The sequence below is a fragment of the Ixodes scapularis genome, unplaced genomic scaffold (genome assembly GCF_016920785.2).
Source record: "Ixodes scapularis isolate PalLabHiFi unplaced genomic scaffold, ASM1692078v2 PGA_scaffold4__175_contigs__length_147842914, whole genome shotgun sequence".
Classification (NCBI taxonomy): Eukaryota; Metazoa; Arthropoda; class Arachnida; order Ixodida; family Ixodidae; genus Ixodes; species Ixodes scapularis.
This window is the reverse complement of record NW_024609879.1, coordinates 102248924-102267969: the sequence shown is the minus strand read 5'-3', so window position 1 is coordinate 102267969 and position 19046 is coordinate 102248924. Positions and strand designations below refer to the sequence as shown.

The window sequence follows — 19046 nt, the reverse complement described above, 5'->3', positions numbered from 1 at the left end:
TATCCCATGACGCATCGCGCTCTCCGTTCGCTTCTCTTCGAGCGCTTGCTCGAGTGCACCATTTGGAACGAAAAATAGATCCAGTCGTTCAAAATACAAACATGCGATTATCATTTACGGTTATTATCCGTCATGCTTGACTCATTTCCGAACGAAATTTGAATATTTCAATTTTTGTTTCCGTACCCGTTTAAAGCTTCTCATTAAAACATGTTCGTGACACACTCCGCTCTTCAAGAAATTTAAATTTGTTTCGATTATTCGGATGAAAACGGAGAACACGAAAGTTTGTTTTGTGTATAGCGCACCAGAAACCACCTAGAGCTCACCGCAACCGAGCCTAGCAAATCATAACACAATCAATCAATCAATCAATCAATCAATCAATCAATCAATCAATCAATTATGCAATCAATCAATCAATCAATATATTTATTTTTATTTCAGCAGGAAAGATGGTAGCTGGGGCAAAAAGCTGCAGCACGTGCAGCTAGACAAGGCCCCGGCTCCAAGACAGCAGCGCGCCGTACAGGGCTTTGTTCACAAAGTCAAATCTAAATTAAGGGCGCAAAACGAAAACTCACAAGACTCCATTGTAACATACATGCACGATACATTATGTGCTTCCCAAGTCAATAAAAAATACCGAAGCAATTTTTATGTTTTTTGTTTGCAGGTTGCCCTTCGACTTAAGGCACTGGAGTACCCAGGGATTCACATGGTGCTGATTGGCGTGTATAGCGTGAGAAATTTCTTAGCTCAATCATTACGATCACTGGCGCTCCCTTTTTTATATATATAATCATGTCGTTGTTTGTTATGTACATGTGCGCCATGGGGTCTCCACAGGCACCTAAGTATATCGAGAGTCTTATACGGGAGAAGCATCCACCAACAGTTCCTTTAACAAAAGCTAGCAATGTAATGTCGTCGCCGGGCATATTGAAGCAGGGAACAAGACATGCCGATGCTGACGTGGTTCTCTTTCTCACCCAGTGAGTATGATTCTGTCATTTGATAAGCTCGTGCTGCCAAGCCCACCAAGCCCGATTCTATTTGGATGAGTGTCGCACCGGTGTGCGGTTGAGTTTCAAGGTCCCTACGCACAGTTGCGTTTGAGAGCGTTTGGGTGCGTTTGACTTCGTTGCGTCGATGAACGAAAGGGAGTCATCAGCACGTTTGTCTTTGTATGAAGTGTGAAATACAGTTCAAGAAATAGCTTGGCTCGCGACATAATGTGTCCTGGTTTCTCGCAGCCGCAACGCAATGAAACGCGCTCTCAAACGCAACTATGCGTAGAGGCCTTCAGTATCAGCAAGCGTGGTCGTACGGCGCTTGGTGAACTTCTCATCTACAGCGAAGACGCCAGACGCCCATTCGAGCTGAATTAAAGGCTGGGTCATTCACACACTTGCGACTGCTTTTGAACAGACGCCTTTTAACCTCATAAAGTCTCTACGAGGGAACACACTGGCGGCATCCTTACCTTGGAACACTTGCAGCTCGTTTTATAGGAGTATATATTTTTTACATTTCTCGCGCATAATTCCTTTTTTTTAGAGTGCAGCTCTTAGGCGCCCATTTCCGGCTTGAGCGGCGTCGCCGTCGCCGTCGGCGTAACCGCGCGGTGCAGTATGGGACGTGTGACGTTATTGGTGACGTCATCAGTGACGTCACCAGTTATGACGTCATCAGTGCCGTTACTGATGGCGTCACTGACGACGTCATCGTCACGTGTGACGTCATCATTGGCGATGGCGCGATGGCGTCCCGTGACCTCACGGGGGTCACGTGACCTCGGTGACGTCACATGACCCCCGTGAGGTCACGTGGCCCCCACGAGATCACGTGACCTCACGGGGTCACGTGACCTCACGGACGACGGCGACGCCGCTCGGAGGGAGGAGTAGCACGCAGGATGGGGAGGTGAGGAGGAGGGAGGGGTATACGCTCCCCCTCAGTACCCTTCCCTCCTCCTCGTCAAGTGCTGCGCTCTAGTTCGGTGTTACAAGAGGTCGTAAGCGACTTTCATTTTTTTTTTGTTTAAAAATATTTTCAAAGCGCTGTAAATGGCCATTTTTCATAGATAGTACGTACAGTGCTAATCAGACTTGTCTATAACGCGCGAGCGTGCGGCTTTCTCCGGGGAGCGCTAGACTGGTGGCAGTTGCGGAAACTAAGCTAGTCACGTGGCGCAACATGGAACGGCCCGCTCGAGGGGTGTCGCCCTGCCCACTCTATCAGCTGGCGGCGAACGCGGAACGCTGCTCGCACGCTTTTTACAAACATCATTGCTCGAACAATAAACACACCAAAGCATGAAAACGTATCGACGATGTCGTTATCGAAAAACAAAAATATAACATAAAGCACTTTACTTTTATCGCTTATCAAGCTGATAGAGTGGGTAGGACACCCCTCGAGCGGGCCGTTCCATGTTGGTCCACGTGACTAGCTTAGTTTCCGCGAATGCCACCAGCCCAGCGCTCCCCGGAGAAAGCCGCTCGCTTGCGCGTTATAGACAAGTGTGATTAGCACTGTACATTTTATCTCGCGAATACCGCAAAACTTTCGTTTTGGAGAAATTTAGTTCCAGGGTCACCTCAGATGACGCCAGCATGCCTATCTGTTCTCTTGCCGCAAAATGTCATGGTAACTAGGTCTTAAGCGAACGCAGGTGTGTGAACGGACTGCAAGAGGATATCATGGTAGAACTACCGGAGCATTTCCTATGACAAATTTTTGGTCCTGAATCTTAGCAACTGCTGAAATTATTGGCGTCGAGTGGTCGTATATGTACCAAGGATAGCCTCGTGTTGATGGCTAAAGGACGAGGATGACGGAGCAGACGTTCGAACCCGAACTTGGTGTCTGGAGCTTTGCACACTGTCCTTTTTTTTAAAGGGATACTGAACCAAACAATTTAGTATACATACGTAGCCTCCTCTATACTGACAAAGACTGGCAGATCATCACGAGAAGCGGCCGCCGAAATAGAAAAGGTAGAGCGGCCGACAACGGATGAGAGAGCCACGTGACGGGTGCCTGGCTGCGGCGAGCCGCCGAAACATACTTCTCCCGACCGATGGAATGTCCGCCCGTGCTCCCCGCGTTCCTCGGGCTGCCGCTTCTTTTCTTGTCGGGTTTGAAAACCATATTTCGGGTCCTCGCCGCTGCAAAAGCTATGCAATGACGTCCAGGTTGCCTGAGAATCTCGCACTTCAAATCTGCGGCCGGGCATTCTGTTCCTCCATCGTCGAAATACCACGGTTTGTGAGTATAGAGGAGGCTATGGTCTATAATAAGTGGTGCACGTTCTTTCTTCGAGCCAGCAGCCGCCAGTGTGCGCGAGCACATGCAGCGAAATTTACGTCACAGTCTCCCATTCTCATTTAAGATGACGGTGAAATGTATGGGCTTCGGGCCTATAAGGAGAATACAGACAGGCTTTTTATCTTCACAAGTGAAAGCTACGTGCTTGTTACACCAATTAATCGCTTACCTTTTACGCCTGATCCACGGTGGAAAAAAACAACATATTTTTAGGCGATGACTGTGGCCGCTCTTCCCGCGGGGGGCGAGCAAAAAGATCGTGTTCGAAACTACTTCCGCGCCGCCGAGGAGGATGCTGAGGTATGAGGCCCCTCCTCGGCGGCCACTATGTCGGCGGCGTACTCTTAAACAAATGGGTCTCGATAGTCCTCCCTAAGGGGAGGAACGGTCTTGTAACCTATGTTCCTTTAGAAAGGGAAAAACTTTCGTCACTGAAGCAGGGAGCAAATTTCCTCCGTCGCCTGCATCTCATTATGGCGGCCCCGAATCGAGCAAATCAAGCTCAATAAGGCTTAACGAGGACGCTACATCTTTTGTACGGGACGAGAGGAGCAGCAAATAAAACTGTGACAGGAGCTTTCCACAAACTGTGCTCATTTCCCAAGCCAGATTCGGGGGGAATCTGGCTTCGGAAATAAACACAGTTCGCGGAAGGCTCGTGCAGGTAAAGAAACTTGCATTTCAAAAGCAGTGACTCAGCCTTCTCGTCGTCAGCACGGCGATGTTAAACGGAGACCACCAATACCCAGCTACTTCTCGCACTTTATGTCTTACCTTTGCTATTCCTCGAGTCACAATTCCTTCGTCAACCGTACATCATGAAGGAATTGCAGACCAATCCGCGAAACCAAAAGCCGCTCACAAAAGAACAACTCAAAGCCGCTGTTTATCGCGTAGCGTGAAAGAAGATTAAATCGTCTGCAACAGATGGCAAGGTAAAGCAGAGTAATTGCACGTATCTAGGCTAAGTGGCGCTAGGTACCGCCCAATTCATGTTCTACTACAAAAATATTTTCATTTCCTCAGGCTATCATTGCGTTTCGGGAACCTTTTTAATACACGCATGAAGACACTTTACGCATACTACAAGCATCAGCTGAACCTACACTGAGCGCATACACATACAAGGCACACACAAACATCAATATAACAGCATACTAATCCGATCACTACTCCCGAGCTCTGCGTTTCCGTCTTTTATACTGGTCGTTTTGAACGTACGGAATTTCTCAGTGATTGCCTAGGCAATAAAAAATATTCCCAGCATGTTGATTTTCTTCCAGCAATGTCATACCTCTGATAGTATCTTAAATGGCTCAGGGGATGAATCTCTTAGTAAAAAGTAAGCGCTCGATCATGTCGTAATTATTTGAAAGCCAATAAATCAAGCCGCTCCAATGCGGTTCCAAACCATGTGTTTGCTTCCCCGCACGGCACGTCGTAGCCAGTATTTCTATTATAGTGTTTGTTTTTCTATTTGTGCTGTTCGCGCACGGCTGCAATTGTCGTATTGAATTAATCTCTGTAGAGCGGATATTCGCTCAGTTGAAAGTGATTCCTCACGGGCAGAGAAATCGCCCTTCGACCCTTCGATCAACAAGTAAACGCTGCAGTCACATTGGCCACTGTACGATAGGAGCTTACGGTTCAGGCCAGCGTTCCAACATGACTATCGGCACGTCGATCGATTGCACCTAATCCCTCAACGGGTCTTCAACTCTTTAATGTACAGCGGAATGTCAACCTGCGACACCCCGTCCCTTCCGATCATGGGCCGACCAGCGGCACCAATGCCCGACAGTTTACGTCACCTCATCTTGTTGTTACACCACTAATACGCGAACACACGGTCACATCGGCGATAATTATAGTCTACTGTTCACAACGCACAACACTGCCATCAAGATTTTGCAGCTATTTTGCTGACACGCAGAAATACAGAATCAGGTTGATTCTCTTGATTGGCACGCGGCATCGAAAAACAGAACCGAACTCAGCAAAGAAGGCACCCAGGCACCCGGCACAAAACCTGGCTGTATTGGACGCAGTTTCTGCGATTTCCATAATGTCGAAAACGTCGACACAGTTCCGCGCACTGATCTCTATGACAATTGCTGGATCGCGTTTGCCCGCTCCGCGAATGCGGTCACTGGCGGCCATCTTTAGGTAGAGTTATATCACCTCTAGCCAATGTAAGCTGCTGCAGCCGCTATCATCCATCCATGGCAGATAGCGTTTTGGCAGGTGGGTTGGTCAAAATAGCGTGGGTGATATTACGTGCTTGATTAAAATTATTTGAGGAAACATGTTTTTGAAACACGGCGTGAACAGTAGTCCGGTTTTTGAGGACCTGGTAAAAGTTTCACAAAATCGCAGCACCGGGAGAAAAGCAGCACAGCACGTATCGAAAGTCGCATTGAAAGAAGCATCGAAAGCAGACGACGGTGCGGAGTCTGCTTTTGATGCAAGTTGCGCTGCTTTCCCCCGTTGCTGCGCTTTCGTAGAACTTTTGCCGGGTCCTCAAAGATGAGGCTACCGTTCACGCAGGGTTTCAAAAATCTGCTTCGTCGAACAACTCAATCAAGCACGAAATGTCACCCACGGTACAGTGTACTAGATCTACGGCTATTTTATGGCAGCCTGCCGCCATTGCGCTGTCCGCCATATTACTATGATGGCTAGAGATGATATAACTCTACCTAAAGATGGCCGCCAGTGACCGCATTCCGGTCCATAGGAGGAGCTGGTCGAACGCGATCCAGCAAATAGACATAGAGATCAGTGGTTCCGCGTGGTGCTGCGTAGATCCCGCAATCCGGAGGCGGCCATCTTACCCAGTGCACGTAGCGCTGCTGGCACTGCTCCGGAACTTCGCTATTTCTAGCAGCGTCGTTTGCTCGTTTGATAAAATTAGTGGTAAAAACGTCAATGGAACCGAATGTTCTGCACGTTTGGACTGGGAGATGAAATTACAGGCGGCCTTAGCTGCCGCTGAAGCTCAATCAACTCAACAACATTTATTAAACAACGTGTGCGACGTGCTCGAAAAACGAAACCGAAAGTAGATGAGTCGGGAGGGCGAAAGCTTTCTCCCGTCTGCCTGGAGAAAGAGAAAAACGTCTCGTTCCTCCATTCTCCTTGTGACCGCTTGGGGGCGCGTCAGTAGAAGGGAGGAAGACGCGTTGTTGCTACCCTTTTCCTCCATTTTTTTTCTCAGAGTGTACCGTGCTCGGCTTTTTCGCGGAGTGGTGGTGTGGCGACCGCACGCCGGTACGATGCTCATCCACATCGAAACGGGCAGGGGTGGGGCTCGAACCCAGGATTCCTGGGTGCAACCGAGGAAATCCATCATCAGGTATAGATACACAGATACATTTTACACAGCAACTCGGCACTACAATTCACATTTAGCCTTTAATTTGATTGTTTAGACGTTTGAAAGTGGAACTTAAACAAATTGTTTTTTTTTTTCTCAAAACTCGAGGCCCTAAAAAGATAATGAACGCAAAATCGAAAAATGCCATTCCGCAAAACTCTGAAGTTCTTTTTTTCGAATACAATCACTTTGACGCCAGTAGGTTCAGTAGTTGACAAGAATGAAGACCCAAAAGTTGCCATAGCAAATGCGTAGGCTCTTCTACTGTGATATTCTTAAATACTTAATTTTTATAGGACATTAAACTTAATGTCGCTGCCAGTGCTGTTTTTTTTTCTTTACTGATTGTCCAACAGTCCCCCCCCCCCCCCCCCCCGGGCCCCCCACGCAACTGCTGTTTTTAAAAGGAAGTAGTTGTCGGTATTCGTCTTGTGTCTACGAGCAAATTATCTACACAGGAATGACTTGCTCTGCAATCGGGTCCACATGCACTGACTTGCTCCGGCTTGCATCTCGCTTAGCTGGACCGCCCCACAATCCTTAATGCTGCTTCTTATAACTTTGTATATTGTACAAGGGTGCCTAAATACACAGGTCCCCCCTAATATATATTGTTTTGTGTGTGTTCGCACACACACATACACACACAATATCAGTTATGAGGACGCCATTCTTTTTCTCCATCTGGCACTCCAATGTGCTGCGTAATTGCAGAAGGCCGTCATTTGCCATGGCACCCTTGTAGGATGGTTTGCTCTAACTATTAAGAAACGGAAGTCTCAATTTTCGTGTTTCGATTTGATTTAGCGTGTACGTTTGCCGCCGCTGCTCATAAACTTGGGTGAGGGTTTATAAATACCTAGTTCTGTTTGTGTAATTATACACTATGTAACGTTTCCTTCGTAACATCTGTTTAGGTACTCTCTAAGTGAATCAAACATTCGGGGCAATGAAGACGATCTTGTTGGTGAGTTCAATATGTTTCTATCTCAATATTATAGCAAGAGTTAAACAGTAGTCAGTATAGTTTACTGATCTCTATTGTAGTAGGCTGGACCGCGGATCCACAGCTCGTCGGTGATACCACCGGTGGCCATTGTTTGACACCAGGCAAAACACGCAAGCCTGTATGAGAAACACACAAAAGTAGGAATGTTGAAGTTTGTAGGCAAGTATTTTACGATGTGTGCGATCATTATATCGGGTGTATGAAGATCGAACTGGTATTTGTTAAGCGTTCCTACGCCGATTAAAAAAAACAAATGTGCCGGAGCACCTCCGACTTTGCCGGCTTTGCTTGCTTCAATTGCTAAATAAATGACATGTTTAAAAAAATTAACTCCACGCTACGAGTTTTAGATTGTTATAGAGTCTCCCCCCTGCAGTTGAAAACAAAAGCTTACATCAGACGTACTCTGTACAAGCTCTTAAAACGATGCGAATATCCCCAGTAAATGCCTTCTAACTTATCGCCTGCTACGCTCTGATGAGTTCAAGATTACGAATGACTCCACATTGACCCTCAGCCACCCTTGTCTCGTTGAGCCGCATCACAGCTTGCGCACAAGAAAAAGTCGCAACCCTCACCCCTCAACCACAAAACATTTATTAAAAAAAGATTGGTATTCCAATCGCTTTTGATAGTTTTGCCAAGAATATAAACTGTCATTCCAGGAAAACGCGATAAAATTTTCACCATCGAGAACAACCTCCTCAGGTAAGAAATTGCAGTTTTCCCCATTTTTCTCATAGAGCCCCATGCATTAGCTGGTGTCAAGTGATGGCTGCTGTTGATGCCGCAGGACTTCAGCAAGACAAACCTTGATTCGCAATCCAGCCTACTGCAATACAAATCAGTCGATGCTTTCACTCGGAAAAATGCACCACCTAAAAGCACATTCGCTGAAAGTTTGAGCCTTCTATGTTCAGGCGCCTATCTTTTTTACTTATTTCACAGTAACGCGATCCATGGAAGATAACCTATATAATTTGTACTCGTATATTGAATGGATTTTTTTTAACGATGGTGCTTATCGCTTGCCACTGGGTAGTCTACCAGAAGACGACCACTGGCACACTATCATTGTTTTGTGTGGGCGGAGCTTTGCTTTCTGTGGGTGGGCCTCGTCTCCACGTCTTATGAAGGGAAGGGGGCAAATGGGGAATGGTGGCATCTGTGGCAGTGATGTGGGGGCGAGTTGACGCATGAAGTTGATATCTGTGAACTCAAGATTGCACCTTCCATGAAACCTTGATTGAAGTTTTAGAAGACGAATAGACACACTTTTCCCGCGCGCCAAAATTTCGCTGCCAAAACTAACCTTCTGCTGCCTCGTGGAGATGCCGAGCCAGCGAAATGGGTAGGAACATATCTACGCAAAGCTTGCCTATAGACTGTTTTTCCGTGTTGGCCGCCATGTTGAATATTGACGTAGCTGAGTTCGGACAAAATAGAAAATTAATTTATTTGCCGATTGAAAGGCGCTAGATTTCAAGGGATGCGTGCCAGTAGTTCTTGTTTTTTCTAGGCTATAGATTTTTATTATATTATATGCTTTAATTATTGCCTAGTTTTTGTGGCCCGCCCAACTATGTCATATTTCAACATGGCGGCCGTGACACGAAAATGGTCTATAGTCGGTTACAGGGTAAGAACAAAGTGAAAGCTTCTCCCACCCCTTTCCACTTGAGCCGAGCAAACGCAAAAGAGGAGGCAACCTCTACTCCAGCGTTCGCTCTGCTAAAGTAGAGGGAGGTGGGAGGAGCTTGCACCTCACTCTTGACCTGTCGCCGACTATAGGAGACAAGAAAATTGTGGTACCTAGAAGGTCAACAGCTTGTCGCGCGACCACGGTGCTGATGTGAAGCGAGCAGAATGAAAGAAAACTGAAATGAGGTACAGTTATTGTGGCGCCCACACACAGCTCTATAGGATTTTGTGGTTCCCAATATATATGCCATTTCAAAAATTGAGAGTGACAGTTCGGTTGTCGTTGTATCTGACCACAATAAGTACCATTTTCAATGTTACACGTTTTGCATTCCCTGCCTGTGTTGTGAACAAGCTGTTTGGAGATTACTTCATCAAACCTTACTGTGAGGTGTATACATATTTTGTTTTTAGATGTTCGGTGACGGTTGTTTTCATGCTTGCAGTGCAAGCGATCGTTAACGACGGCGTTCGTTTCGGCACTCCCGTAATGGAAATCATATTGTGTCACCCATTATTCTGCACAAATTTTCATGTTTTTGTTTTCAACGAGTCAGTGTAGTCATGTATTTGTTTTTCTTTATGCCAATAATGTGAGCTGACTATTGGGCAGGAGATCTAACTATAGGGGGCGCTTTATCGAGGTTGTTGTCGCCACTGCCCGGTGTTTACTAACACAGCATAACAAAAATATTGAACCTCGTCATGCACGGCCTGGACACGAGAGCTTCGCTCTGACCAGTGCTTTGGTTGCACAAGGAGTGGCATTCGAATTGTCATCTTCGATATCGCTGATCAAAAACGAACAAGAAAATTCGGTTTCTTGTCCCCACAGCTGAAGCGTGCCGCAAGAGGCGTGACAGTTCGATCTCCTCCCCAATAGCCTGAAGGCTAATTTTAAGGAAGGTTCATTACTTCTAGAAAACTGCTTACAGTAATTTCTCTGCGTTGCACCACAGGGTATGCTGTTCGAGGAGGCGTGTGCTCCTCCCGAAAGAAGTATGGCTTTGTTAGGGACAACGGCAACTACGAAGGAGTGGAGATGGCAGCCGTAATTACCGCAAGACTGTGAGTTATTAGAGCCTGGTTCCGTGTCATAGAACGAACGCCCTCAAATATGCCTTGACGCGTTGAGATAATTTGACACAGGAGGCTTTTGTTACGTTGCTTTATGCTACTGGAGCTTACGTCTTCTTGGGTTCCGGGACACAGGGATATTCGTGCTTCATATGGAGCGTGGCAAGCAGTTCAATGTGTACCTTCGCGCGAGACATACGAGCACGGATGTTGCGGTGGCTCATAACTGTTTAGTTTTTATGTGTTTCATTTTATCCGAATATTTCTTTTAATTAGGGGACTTTTTTGAGGGCTTAATTATTTTCTCAAATACGGTGTTTTTCCGTGTTTACTTATAGTGGCCGTCAAAAAAAAAAAAAAAAAAAATCGAAGTGCAGCGGGGCTAAATTTAGTGTCAGCTGCAGCACGCAATCTTGAAAAAATGAGGTGGTGAATTAACACTTAATTACTAAAACAGTATCTTTAAAACGACTGAAAGTAATGACCAGATTGTTATTGCAGCAACCAAGATAAGAGGCGATAAACGGAAATAAATTCACGTAAATACTCCATACCTGGCTATGTTCGGGATTTTTTGAGCTGAGGATGTCGCCTGATTCGATTGCTGGTGTGGGAAGGGTCTGCAGAATCTCAAACGGGACTTCTTGCAGAAAAGGTCCTCCTCGACGCCTTCACCAAAAGCTTCGAAATCGTCAAATTAGTTAAAATAATCTTCGATGGTCTTCTGTTTCTGGACCTATGCCGACTGGCGCCTAGATCTGATCTGAACTGGAGCCTGTTGGTTACCAAAGGGTCTGGGATCCTTGCAAATGCCTGAAGAAAACAGTACAAGGTTGTAGATTATGTGATTCCTAATAACCCCCCTCCCCCCGGGTGTCCTCTTTTTTTTTATGGTCTATTGAACTTATCCTGTGACCCAAATATTAAAAAAAACAAAAAAACATCATCCGGATACCGAGAATACGAGACGGGGCAAGCGACGTGATTCCCCCCAAAAAAGAAGGAACGTAAAGAACAGTTAGGACGGGTATGATAGTGTTCAGGACGACCTAAAACAAAAGGCTGCAGATAAAAATGTCTTCACCTAAAACCGGGGTTTTATCTATTTAAGGGCAGCTCCGATTCGGGGTTTCACCACTTCGGTGTTATTTATCAGGGTTTATTGGTATTTGCAAAGAACACGGAACCCTACTCAAAACGTAACGTAAGAAAACGTAAGCAAACGCCGCCGTGTGAATGATTATCTTCACGTGTCTGTGTTCTCAACTCAGACCACAGTCGGACGCAATTGTGAACAAAACGCGAATTATGTTTTTATTCGCGTTTTTGCATCGTGGGCCTTGCGCCTGCAACACGATGTAAGTTTAGCTCGCCCCTGCGCTTCACACGCGCTACGAATCGTCATAAAATGGCCCGATATAGGGGTTTTCGATAACGCTCAGCAAGCTCGCAGTTTAACCACATGTTGATTTGCACTAATCAAAAAGTTTCTTACTTAATTTTATGTCATTGTTTCGCCAATAAGTATGTTTTTTTTTGTTTTTTTTTGCGATGCCTGACATTTGCCGTTGCTGGCAATTTCTTCCCGAAGAGTGGACTTTTTTTTTAAACACCCCATTTTTAGGGATGTTTGAATGTCTGTGCAGAAACAATCCCGGTGTATGCAAACATGTACAAATCACTAAAACAGACAGTTTCGTTGTTAAAAGTTGTATGAGCAGAGTTCACATAACAACAACAGAAATTGAGTAAATTGCTGACTAAAGCTAAGAGCGAGTAATTACTTCCGAAGTTATTTTGTTTTTGTTCTTATTTTCGTGACAGGACAGAACTGAGTTGGCGGCTAGCAAGTTTTTAATGCGACATTTTCATATTATGCCTATTTGTGGCGGATGGCGAAAGCTGCGAACGAACTCAAACGTGTTCTCGTCTCGCAGGTTAGGTGCGGAGTATGACGGAAGAGCTGAAGCTTCTGAATGTCCCGAAGACGGCGGGTATTTTATGGGAACCGGAGAAATTTACACGCCCTACGCATTTTCCAATTGTTCAAGACATATGATCAAGGAGACCCTAAAGAAACGGTAATTGGATGAAATATCGTGCATACTGTGTCCAATAAGAAAATTTAACATCGAAGCCAGAATGCAAAAATATCGGATACAGTCCGGATCTAAAATTGGGTGTGAACAAATAATGTCAGGTTGAATGTAGCTCTTTTTTTTTTTTTTGGTTTGCAGACTGGAATTGTTTCTTTCTGGCCGATTTTGGATGCAGCGTCGATCGGGCATTTCCAATCTGTTTTAACCTGCTTCCAGGGCTCTCGGTCGAATCCGGCCCTTCGGCTCTGGCGATGGATTAGGGCTAATTCATCGCAGCAGTCGAACGACACAATTCGATAGAGAAAACCCCGGGTGAGCGACGCCAGTGTATTTGGCGCTTCTACAGCGGAAATGCGATCAAATGACATGTCGGCACTGCATTTAAGGTCAAACACAGGCACGAGACGTCTTTGAATGCCACCGAAAACGCTAAAAACAACTTTTGTTTGCAAGTAGTAAAAATTTCCGTATGAAAAGTAAAATAAGCAGAAACAACTCACACCAGTGATCTGTTTTAAATTGCCCACATATTTAATATTCCATTACACAAAGCTTGCCCCGCACGCCATGCGAAATCGAAACCGCTCTATAGAACGCAAACCGAACTAGAAACCATAATTAAGAAAGAAATCGACATTAAACACACGAGCACGTAATGCCAATAGTATATCTGGCGCTTCCACTCTACAAACACGAGTAAAAAACAAGAAGGAAGTCCATGTAATGTCAAACACCGCGACACATTTTTCACGACGTCTTATTGCTAGCAAAAACGTTAAAGCCAAGTTTAGTTTGCACGCAGTAGACTGAAGATTCGCTAAAATTACCTTCTAAAACGTAAAATAAGAAGAAAAAAAAACAGACACAAGTGATCTGTTTTAAATTTTCCGCACGTTTATTATACCATCACGCGCAGTCCATGTCGTTTATAAGTGCGAACGTGAAATCGCTCTGTATAACGCAGATCGCAAGAACTTTAGTTTCAGCGGTTCAAACATCGCGGCGATTGTACGATAGAAACCTGCATGAACAGGGCGAACGTCCGTTGTCTCGAGCTTCGGGCGGGTACAATGGGCCCTCACGATGAGGACAGCAAAATCCAAACATATAATTCAAGGTGACGAGTATCCAACACACTAACGAGTGAAGCTGTCAGAAACCCTCAACGTCGCGCACACAAATGTACTATACACCTCAGTCACCAGAAACAGGATTTTTGTTTGTAACATTATATCTCGACTTCGTGCAGCATGGACGCCACTTGCCTCAACCCTACAAACAAGTGGTCACCAGTTCACGGAAACAGAACATACATGGGTGAAGCCTTGTCGCCGAATGAATTCTGCTCATCACACAATAAGAGTTTGAGTTATTGTCATCCGGTAAGTGTTTCCACGTCGTTGATATACTAACACGGTCAACGTAGAGCAACTAAATTATTGAGTGTATGGTAAACGTAATTGTGCTACGTGTACGTTTATGCAGCTGCAAGTTAGTCAGCCCCAAATGGGCGTCTGATGTCTCAGCTGTAGATGAGCAATTTAGCCAGTGCGGTATAACCACTAGCCTGGGGTCTTGAACGTGCACCACGCAGTAGTAATACACGATCGCACGCCGGTGCGATGCTCATCCATATCGAAGTGGGTAAGTGTGTGGATTGTACCCAGGATCCCTCAACTCTGCAGCGCGAGCTTTCGCTCCACGTGTTTCGAGCTAGGCCCTGCTGCTCAGAGCTAGAGTGTACTAGAAAGTACGAGTGGGACGAGCTACAGGCTTCGCTCATGCTTTTAGTTGCACCTCAAAATGTGGAAAGCGATCAGGTGAAACCAAGCCACCTCGATCGCAGCGCCGCCTTCGCTGCGTGCGATCGAGCAACGACACAGGTCACGGTCATAAGGGCAATATAGCCCCTTAGGAGCTTTAGTGTATGTTTTATGATTTTGACCCCAGAGGTAACGTCAAAGCACCACGGCACGACGACGTGACGTTACGGCGACGCCACGACGTCATCGTCGACTACGACGTTGCGCGACGTCAAGATGCTGTCGTAAGGCCGTCGTGACATCCCGTCGCGTCGAGGACGACGCCATTTCGCGACATCAAGTCGCCGTTGTAACGCAGTCATGACATCGCGTTGAGGACAACGCCGTTTCGCGACATCAAGTCGTCCTTGTGACGCGGTCATGACATCGCGTCGCGTTGAGGACGACACCGTTACGCGACACCAAGTCGCCGTTGCAACGCGGTCATGACGTCGCGCGCCACGTCGAGGACGACGTGGACTTGGTCGTTGACGTCGACGCCCCGCGCAACGTTGAACATCGCTGTGACGTCACGTTAACGTCGTCCTTACGTCATTGTTAACGTCAACGTCACGACGAAGCCTTGACAGCGTGTAACGTCGCCTTCGGCAGCATCAACGTTGACGCGCAGTCACGATGAAGTCTTGACGTCGTGTAACCTCGTCGACGATGACGTCAACGTCGACGTCCTGAAGCTGTCGGGACGTCTTCGTGACGTCGAGTTGCGTCATGTCGACAACGACGTCGACGAACTGACGCCAATCGTCCTAATGACGTCGCATTGACGAGGACGCCGTTATCTTGACGTCCCGTGACGTTGTCGTCGTCGTCATCAACGTCAACGTTGACATCGTCGTCGTTGTCAACGCAATATGACGTCAGAAAGCGGTCTTGATGTCGTGTAACCAACGAGGTAGAGGGGCTTAAAGTGATAAACCGGAAGTTGGGAAGTGGCACCCCCCCGGTCGCCGCCATGATGTACGCAAAAGTGACCAGTCGTCACGTGACCTCACAGGAGCCGTGACGTCATCGGTAAGATGACAGCGCCCAGAGCTGGCGGATGCGAGTTTGTTCGGTGCGCGGTAGCCGTGATGTGCAGCTGCTTTCCGACGACTTCGGGCTTTTTCGTGCTCGCTGACGCAGGTATAATGTGAAAACTTGAAGGAATGAGACTTTATACCCCTTTTGCGCCAGGTCGCTTTTGATATCTGAATATTAACGCACGGGAGGCAGCATCAGCCGTATCGCCGTGCCGGTGCTCGGATTCCCGGATGTGTTCGAGGATCGATAAAACTTTCAGTGCTTTTAGCATAAAATTTTCGCATTCTCTTAGCTTTGTTTGAACATTGGAATACCTGAGAATCGACGCGAAATGTATGGGTCGGACGTAGGGCCTAGGAGAATTCATCTCAGCCCTAAGTAACTGCATAATCACAGCCAACGTTTAAGCGAAGGTGCTCCTGCGATCTTTACGTTTTGTACTTATCAACAATTTTACGATATAACTTCTAGCATAAAATATTCGCATCTTTCTAGCTTCGTTTGAACGTCTGAGAATAGAAGCGAAAGGTATACCTCGCGTTAGGGCGTAGGGGAAGTTGTTTCAGCCCTGCGTCACCGAATAACCATAGCAGCTTTTAGCGAGAAAGCTCCTGCGATTTTAACCTTTTGTGCTAATCTACGACTCTACATTCGATCGCTTTTCTTTTTTTGTGAGTGCGAAGTGCACACCTTTTTCAGCTGCGAGGTTAACGTTTCATTGAGTGTGGGGATGAATACATCGTTGCAGGCACCTGCTTCAAAGCTATCCGACTTGCTATAAGAACAATCGTTTTGGTGTACGCATAGATTAACTGCACATTTTTCTCTTTCGTAGGATTTATTGCAGCAATACTTTTCTCATCAAGAGTACATTGTATTAGTCAGTCAATTATTTACTTATTCTAATTACCTGGACAAGATTATTGATATGTGTGTTCATCCTTTGCCCGAAGAGCAATCTTCTTGAAAAATCTTGACTACCATCCCTTTCGGTCTCTTCAATAGACTTTTTTCAAAAGTGTGGGCTGCCTATAATTTCTTTCACCATAACGTGGGAAAGGGCAACCGCCACATACCCCCTGAGCCAATCAGAGAGACGGAGTGAAGGTGTGTGACAAATCTGTGCACACCAGCACTCTGATATGTTGTCAACTGTCTCTCTCCAGCGTGCATATTGAGTTGACTCGCCGAGACTGTAGCCTGTGCCGTTTCTCAAATTGTGATGGAACGAATTACAGTAGATACTACTCTAATTACCCAAGGCCTCCATTCTTTGGACATTTGTTCAACAATGTTATGTCCGCCATCACTGTGAACTCGGCTGAGCGCCTATTGAACTTGAATGCTTCATTAACGTTCGACGTGAACTGGGGCCTATTCGTGTGCTTTACGCCGTAAAACAAATGGTGACAGTTGTGTTGCTCGATGGGGTTTTGCAAAGGGTGTATTGTGTCATACGTATAGGAAGTGTCCTGCTATAGAACAATGCATCAACACATACTATTAAACTAGATGCTCAGAGGTCTATTTGTTTTTGCAATTAACAAGTTACAGCAGTGTGTTTTAATGTTATAATCATCTGTGTAGTTTTAAGTATCCTCTCTCCAATGCCTGCAAGGTCCTCTGGTGGGAATAAATTAATAAATAACATTTTCACATCACTGGAGTTGGTTTTTGAATGCGCCACATGTTCAGGAATAGTGGAACGAGTGCAGCCCAATGCAACCAGTCTGCCAGTCTGGTATGTCCCATTAATTAATATTGAGGGTTCAGAGATGCCAGTGTCCTCAAAAGGTCCAGCACGCGCGGTGAACACAACTCTTTGTGCATAGACTCTGAAGGCGTAAAGCTGAGCGGAAATATGTTTATTTGGTTAGTGTATCAGATATGTTTATTTGCACATGATTACGTAATTATTGGTTCTTTGCAAATGGTTCCATAGCGAGTTCTTTCTGCGACAGTCTTGTGTCAGGTGTTCAGTCGTTGAGTACCTGTGCTCTTTGTTGCCGGATGACGCTCCTGGCACGTCGGTGTTCAGTTTGGTCTAGTGGCAACTTTGAACGACTGATGCCGTCTTGTAATCATACGTCATGTGCGGCCACTGACACCTGATGCACTGAAGCTGCAGGGCTGGCTTCTAATCCGCACATTTTCCTGGTAGTTTTCTGCATCACTGCAGCCAGCTCGGGCATGTATTCCTTACTTGGCTGTGCCATTTGCTGTACCGTTGACTAGATACCTGACAATAATGTTTGTTTGCTGTCCAAGCCATTTCACTTCCATTTCGTAATGGCGATTTTTTCTGCATCCCGCGACCACTGCAACTTGTGTAAGTCTCGTGTGGCAAAGTGAAGTCTGGTGGTGCTTGGAGTCCACTTTCGAGAACAACCAACCAGTCTATTTCTTTATGTCGCTCAGCGGCATTTTCCCTCAAAGTAGGAAATTGTGTGCTTCGTGGCGTGGACAAATAATTAGTGTCAGCAAATTATTAGCTATTGTCTTTGGACGACAACCGACACCAAATCAACTGTCCTTGCATTGCCGCTCACATGCTTTGTCGTGCTTACCTCCCGTCGAGGTGAAGGGGATCAGGACCTTCGGGGTAATGTCGGCACCAGGGACAAAGGTCGCCAAAGATAATTTTCAATGTTTCGCCGACGCTAGTCGAGACGTGGTCGAGGGTCGTTCGGCACGAACCCTTGGAGGCCAATTCATTTGTACGGGCATCTCCAGTAGACATGGTCGGCCTCATGCAGTGGTAGCAGAGTAGTTTTCGGTTGACCATTCGCTGCACCTCCGTTTTCCTTGGTGTACTTTGTTCAGCGCGGACCTACACCGGTCCTTCCCGATGTCGGGAATGCTTCGGCGTTGGGGTGTCTCGTTGAATTGGCATTGAATAGTAACGGGCAGCCGGTGGGCGGTCATCGCGACTTTCTGGCATATATCGCCCTCAGTTCGTCAGATGCCACTTCGCTCAAAGATGTCTCCAGTTGAAATGCCTGTCAAACTTGTTCCGAAACAATCTTGGCAATCAAAATAAAAGCCGGGCAACTGATGGCAAGAAGTAGTTTCCTGATCTTCTCCCGGACAACGTCGTGGATGATGTCGCGGATGCCTGGGAGGCTGGAGTCGAAGTTGTAGCTGGATGATTCGGGTGTCGAGACGCTGGGAAGTTGTTGATATTAACAGGCTCGGGCCTGCAGTATAAATTCAATCTTAGAAGCCTTGGTGATATGAACCCTTCGACTGTTGTTGTGGGGCTGCGGACAAGGCTGTCGAAGGTGTTATCCATCACATGAGGGACATGGGATTCTAAACTTCTTTTCTTCTGTAGCATCAGGGTTGGCGTGGGTGCTCGATCAGGCGCAAAACATCCTCCACGAAGGCGATGACGCTCTCGTTGGGGCCGTGTCCTGGACAGAATCAGGAATTTGGCTCTCTCTCGTCAAGGTTGGCCGATGAACGTGCACTTCAGCTCGATCTTGCAAGCTTCCCACGACGTTAAGGAGGATTCGTGGATCTCAAACCAGTGCCTGGCAGTTTCTTTTACGAGAAGCATAGGTTCTGCAGGATCTGGTTGTCCGTCTAACCACTGTGGCGGGCGACAC

The 19046-nt window shown here is 46.5% G+C and overlaps 1 pseudogene; it reads left to right on the top strand.

The window, feature by feature from the left end:
• LOC115331550 overlaps positions 1–19046 on the top strand; it is an 85188-nt pseudogene that overhangs the window by 42970 nt on the left and 23172 nt on the right.